This window comes from Myxocyprinus asiaticus, chromosome 16 (genome assembly GCF_019703515.2).
Source record: "Myxocyprinus asiaticus isolate MX2 ecotype Aquarium Trade chromosome 16, UBuf_Myxa_2, whole genome shotgun sequence".
In the NCBI taxonomy this organism is placed as follows: Eukaryota; Metazoa; Chordata; class Actinopteri; order Cypriniformes; family Catostomidae; genus Myxocyprinus; species Myxocyprinus asiaticus.
Window position 1 is genome coordinate 4,230,001 of NC_059359.1, and position 6,548 is coordinate 4,236,548.

The following is a 6,548-nucleotide window of genomic DNA, read 5'->3' on the forward strand; positions in this document are numbered from 1 at the left end:
TGTAAGCGATTTAAGCTGTTCTAGAATTTCCACAAACTGAGCTGATGGATTAGCCACGCCCCCTCTTTCCAAAACGCCACACTCCAAATATACCAAATGAGCTTTTGAGACCGACACAAGCAGAAACGGTTGTCAAAAACAACAGTAGTTAAATAGCACCCTCAACTGACAACTGTTATGAGCAACATGCCATAAAAATGGCATTATGCCTCAATAATTTGCTGCAACTACAACACAAACGCACAAAATGATTGACAGCACAAAATGATTGACAGGCAGAAAGCGTCATTGTCCGCAGCCTGCGGACACATTTGTGTTTGCTGTATACAGAGTCTAGAGCGGTCACAGAGACCAGTGAGATATCTCATGACACTTATTTCATTCATATCTTTCAGGGAGTAGTAAAATGTGTTGCATTAGATTTTCCTCAAAAAGTGTAAACACTGTGGCTCTGTCGCACTTTCCAAATAGCTCTGTTTGTTTGAGAGGCCCGCAGAAGGGGAAGATTAATTCATATTTATGGGGAAAGCTCTAGCTGATTTGTTAGTTAGTAGGTTATAGTTTCTCAGACCAATCAGGCATCGCTTTTTCTGAGGAATATTACTGAATCGTCTAATCAGGTATCACTAATCTACTTTTTGGAAACAATTATGAGCAGCCCCAGAACCCCTCCCCAGGGGAAGCCTTCAAGGTTAGTAAAACAAAGCGTAACATGGTGGTACATTTGCAAGGAGACCAGAGGTCGTTCTTTTTTAATGGGTGTCAATGGAGGAGATGCTTCAGTACGCTGAATAAACTGCTTTGTGAGGAAAAAGCTCATCACTTAATGAATTGACTGCCTGTACGCTACTCTTCAACATGCTTTATATGAATCAATCCCTTTAAAGTGAACTATATTTGGAGTTTACTATGATAAAATTGCTGTTTTATAAGAGAAATCACAATTTCGCCACATGTAGGGGTCAGTTTACGGCTCTCCCCACTGATTTGGATGGTATCCTCAAATAGTGATTTACTGTTGAAACACTCGCAAGTTTTGAGTAGTAGAAAAGGCATTATTAGGCAGTTGCTAAGATGTTCTGTGTGGTTTCTATGCCATTGCAAGGGCGATTGGACTGCAAAGTGTCTGGAGTTAAAGAATGGCCCACATAATAACTGTTGCCATAAATATGATTTGGCTATTTTCAAGGCAGTAAAATGACTTTATACATGACTCTAGCAATATGTTTTTATGGGGTCAAATAAAATAATGTGCAGTAAAATGACTTTATATGTGACTCTAGCAATATCTTTTTATGGGGTCAAATAAAATAATGTGCAACACTGACTTTTTCAAGTAATTAGGTCTCCACAGAAGAGAACACTGGAACTTGGAGAAATAAAAGTATGACAAACGGGGTGTGGTTAAATATACCAGGTGAAATACCAAAATAGCCATATAGTTTAGTAGGTCTATCACATTCAATTAAACCACAATCTATTAATCATTCACCAGATCTTGATCTCTCGCTTAGATAATTGACTTACTTAATCGAAGTCTCTCAGATTGCTGGACTTGAACCTTACAGAGGATGGGTATCATTATACAAGATGGAAAGGTTTAAATATACTTCTCTTTAAATTTTTTTAGTATGGTTAAATCTATGAATAGAGTGCAAATGGAGCACCTTTGAGATGGTGGGTGTAAATGTAGCTGTTGATATTCAAGACAGTCAACTACTGACATCTAGTGGAATAACTAGCCACATACAGTGACAAGAAAAAGTATGTGAACCCTTTGGATTTAGCTGGTTTTCTGCATTAATGTATAGACAAACACAATGTGCTTAAGCTGACAACACGCAAACAATTATAATATTTCATGTCTTTATTGAACACATCCCATTAAACATTCACAGTGCTGTAGAAAAAGTAATTTAACCCTTGGATTTAATAACTGGTTGATCCGCCTTTGGCAGTAAAAACCTCAGCCAAGCGTTTCCGGTAGCTGTGGATTAGACCTGCACAATGTTCAGAAGGAATTTTGGATCATTCTTCCTTACAGAACTGCTTCAGTTCAGCCATATTCTTAGGACGTCTGGTGTGAACGGCTCTCTTGAGGTCATTCCACAGCATCTCTATTGGGTTAAGGTCTGGGCTCTGACTGGGCCACTCCAAAAGGTGTATTTTCTTTTTTTGAAGTCATTCTGTAGTGGATTAACTTCGATGTTAGTGTCATTGTCCTGCTACTACACAGCTTCTACTGAGCTTCAGCTGGCGCACAGTCACCCTGATATTATCCTGTAGGATATCTTGATAAACTTGGGAATTAATTTTTCACTCGATGATGGCAAGCGGTCCAGCCCCCGAAGCAGCAAAGCAGCTCCAAATCATGATGCTACCTCCACCGTACTTCACTGTTGGGATGATGTTTTAATGTTGGTATGCGGTGCCCTTTATACGCCATACGTAGTGCTGCATATTCTTCCCAAACAATTCAACCTAAGTTTCATCAGTCCACAAACATTTTCTCAGTAGCATCGTGGACTGTCAAGGTGATCTTTCCAACAAGAACATTGCTGTGCGCCTGAAGTTTTCCAAAGCAGCGGCTTCTTTTATGGTGGCCTGCCATGGACACCATGCCTGTTTAATGTTGTCCATATAGTAGACTCATGAACAGAGATGTTAACCAGTTCCAATGATTCCTTCAAGTCTTTAGCTGTCACTCTAGGGTTCTCTTTTACCTCACTGAGCATTCTGCGGTGTGCCCTTTGAGTCATCTTGGCTGAACAGCCACTTCTAGGGAGAGTATCCACAGTAATAAATCATCTCTTCATTTATAGACAATTTGTCTAACTATGGACAGATGAATATCTAAACTCTTCAAGATAACTTTGCAACCCTTTCCACCTTTATGCAAAGCAACCATTCTTGATCGTAGGTTTTCTGAGATCTCTTTTTTTGTGATGCATGGTCCAAGTCAGCAGATGCTTCTTGTCAAGCTCCTGAAGCTGGCAGACGACACCACTGTCATCGCCTCATCCGAGATGACGATGAGACCAGAAAGGAGGTTAAGCAGCTGGCTGTCTGATGCAGTCAAAACAACCTTGAGCTGAACACGCTCAAAACGGTGGAGATGATTGTGGACTTTAGGACACCCCAACACTGTCCCCCCTCACCATTCTAAACAGCACTGTGGCAGCAGTGGAGTCATTCAGGTTCCTGGGCACTACCATCTCACATGACCTGAAGTGGGAGACCCACATTGACTCCATTGTGAAAAAGGTCCAGCAGAGGTTGTACTTCCTTCGCCAGCTGAGGAAGTTCAACCTGCCACAGGCGCTGCTGATACAGTTTTACTCAGCAGTCATTGAGTCTGTCCTCTGCACTTCAATAACTGTCTGGTTTGGTTCAGCTACGAAATCGGACATCAGAAGACTACAAAGGACAGTTCGGACTGCTGAGAGGATTATTGGTTCCCCCCTGCCCTCCCTTCAAGAACTATACACTTCCAGAGTGAGGAAAAAGGCTGGAAAAATCACTCTGGACCCCACTCACCCTGCCCACTACCTTTTTGAACTGTTGCCTTCTGGCTGACACAGTTCTGAGCACCAGAACCGTCAGGCACAGGAACAGTTTCTTCCCCCAGGTCATGAACAGTTAAAACTGCCCCTTTGAGCAATAACTATGTGCAATACACAGCTTAGTCTATTTATATTTATCCAACACATCCTACCTCTTCTGCCATTACATTCCCTTGCACTGTATATAACCAATTTGTATTTAGATTTGCACTACATATGTGTGTATGTATATATGTATATATATTCATATATGTGTATATGTATGTATGTGTATATATATATATATATATATATATGTATGTGTGTGTATGTGTGTATGTATGTGTATATATATATATATATATATATATATATATATATTGTCTATTGTGTATTCTATATATACTTTTTTCTTTTCAATATTTATCTATTTTTTATTCCATTTTAATTATTTTTTTAAAAGTCTTGTTGCTGTTTTTGTATTGTTGTGTACTGGAAGCTCATGTCACCAAGACAAATTCCTTGTATGTGTAAGCATACTTGGCAATAAAGCTCATTCTGATTCTGATTCTGAATAGCAAACTCAAAATGTTTGAGTTCTTTTTATAAGTCAAAGTAGCTCTAACCCACACCTCCAATTTTGTTTCATTAATTGGATGCCAGGTTTGCCAACTCCTGATTCTAATTAGCTTTTGTTGACGTCATTAGCCAAGGGGTTCACATACTTTTTCTAACCTACACTGTGAATGTTTGAATGATGTATTTAATATGTACAAGAACAATACAATAATTTGTGTGTTATTAGTTCAAATGGATTGTGTTTGTTCATTAATGTAACTTGGATGAAAATCCAAACCACACTTTAAGGCAAATTTATATATAAATGCAGGTCATTCCAAAGGGTTCACATACCACGTACAACCATCCTCACATCAGTGATTCAATATGTTGTTTGAACAGGAATAAGGTGTAGATGACATGACTTTTTTTTTTTTTTTTTTTTTTTGGTCATTCATAGGTATCTCCTATGGAAATTATTGTATCATGTTAAATATGAATAACTCCTGACTGATATAAAATATCAAATGGACTGTTTCCACAAGCATCTTATCTCTGTGAACGGGATATAGTGACATAATAATTTACCAGCTAATAAACACAATTTGGCCTAAGCTGAAATCAGACAATGTAAAGTTGAAATCAGACAATGTTTAGTGGGTTATTGTTCAGTAAAGCAATAAGCCACATGGAGGCTGTAGCACAAGCCCTTTCAACACTTATTAAATGCAGGATATGAATTATAGAGAACTACAATTACATTTTCACTAGTGAATTCTTGATATCAGTACAATTACTAATGCCAATGCAATTAAATTTGCATTAGTAAAAACGTAAATTCTTGAGATAAAAAAAACGCCATCACTCGCAGAAATACACATTCTTGATATCAAAAATAGAATTTCAACTAGTAAAAAAACTAATTCTTGATATTTGTAATTGCATTTTAACTAGTAAAATTTCACAATGATCTCTCATTCACTCCCATTCAACCTCAATTACAGATATATAAATATATATTTCTTACTAGTTGAAATCAATAACTAAATTGCAACTAGTGGAATTGCAAATTCTTATATCAGTAATTTAGTTTTCACTAATGTTAATGCATTGTTAATTGCAGATATCTGTAATGTGGTTGTTACTAATAAGAAAGCCTTTTTAGATATATTTAGCTACTCTCCAATTTATTGATATCTGAAATCCATTTCCAGATATCTTAAATACCAAATTTAACACGCTGAAATACATTTAAAAATATACAAAAATTAGCATTTGCACTAGTTGTAATTCAGTTGTTGATATCAGGAATGTATTTTTGTACTAGTAACAATGTAATTAATGATATAAAAATGATCTTTTTACTAGTAAGAGTTTTGTAGCTGATATGTGTACTTATCACATTTCAATTAGTCAGAAACTAATTGTAGATATTAGTCTTGCATTTTGAATGGGAGTGAATGAGAGATCATTGTATTTTTACTAGTAGAATTGCACAATTACAGATATCAAGAATGATAATTTTTACTAGATGAAGTTCATTTTTTGATATTAAGAATGTGCATTCCTGCGAGTGATGTCATTTTTATATCAAGAATTGCCATTTTCACAATTTGAAATTACATACATTCCTGATATCAAGAAATAGCATTTTAATTAGTGAAAAATGTATTGTTGGTATCAGCAATTCACATCCTGCAAATGATTAAAAGTCAAAAGGGCTTGCCATACATGTGAAGTAGTAAAATATATATATATATATATATATATATATATATATATTCTAGATATAAAAAAACAAAATGACATCATTACTCACAGAAATACCCACTCTTGATTTAAAAAATTTGAAATTCAACCAGTAAAAACATAAATAATGGTATCTGTAAATACATTTGCACTAGTGGATGGAATTTCTCTATTATCTGTCATGAACTCCTGATCAAAATTAGATATCTATAATTAATCCCTTACTAGTTGAAATTCTGATTTCACATCAGAAATGTATTTCTTACTAGTAAAAATTATAATTTTTCACATCAAAATTTACATTGTTACTAGTACAAATATACGTTCCTGATAAACAATTGAATTACAATGAGTGAAAATGCCAATTCCTGATGTCTGGAAATGGATTTCATATATCAAGAAATTGGAGAGTAATTAAAGGTATATTAAAAGGCTTTTTTACTAGTTACTAGATATCTGTATCTGTAATGATATCTGTATTTGTAATTCAGTTTTTTATATCAGGAATGAATGGACATTTGCACTAGTAACAACGTAATTACTGATATGAAAAAATATAATTTTTACTAGCGAGAAGTGCACTGCTTATTTGCTACATTTAGAATTTTTCAACTAGTAATACATTCATTATAGAACCCTTTCATTGCATTTTGAATAAGAGTGAATTACAGATCTTTGAGAAATTCTACTAGTGCAAGT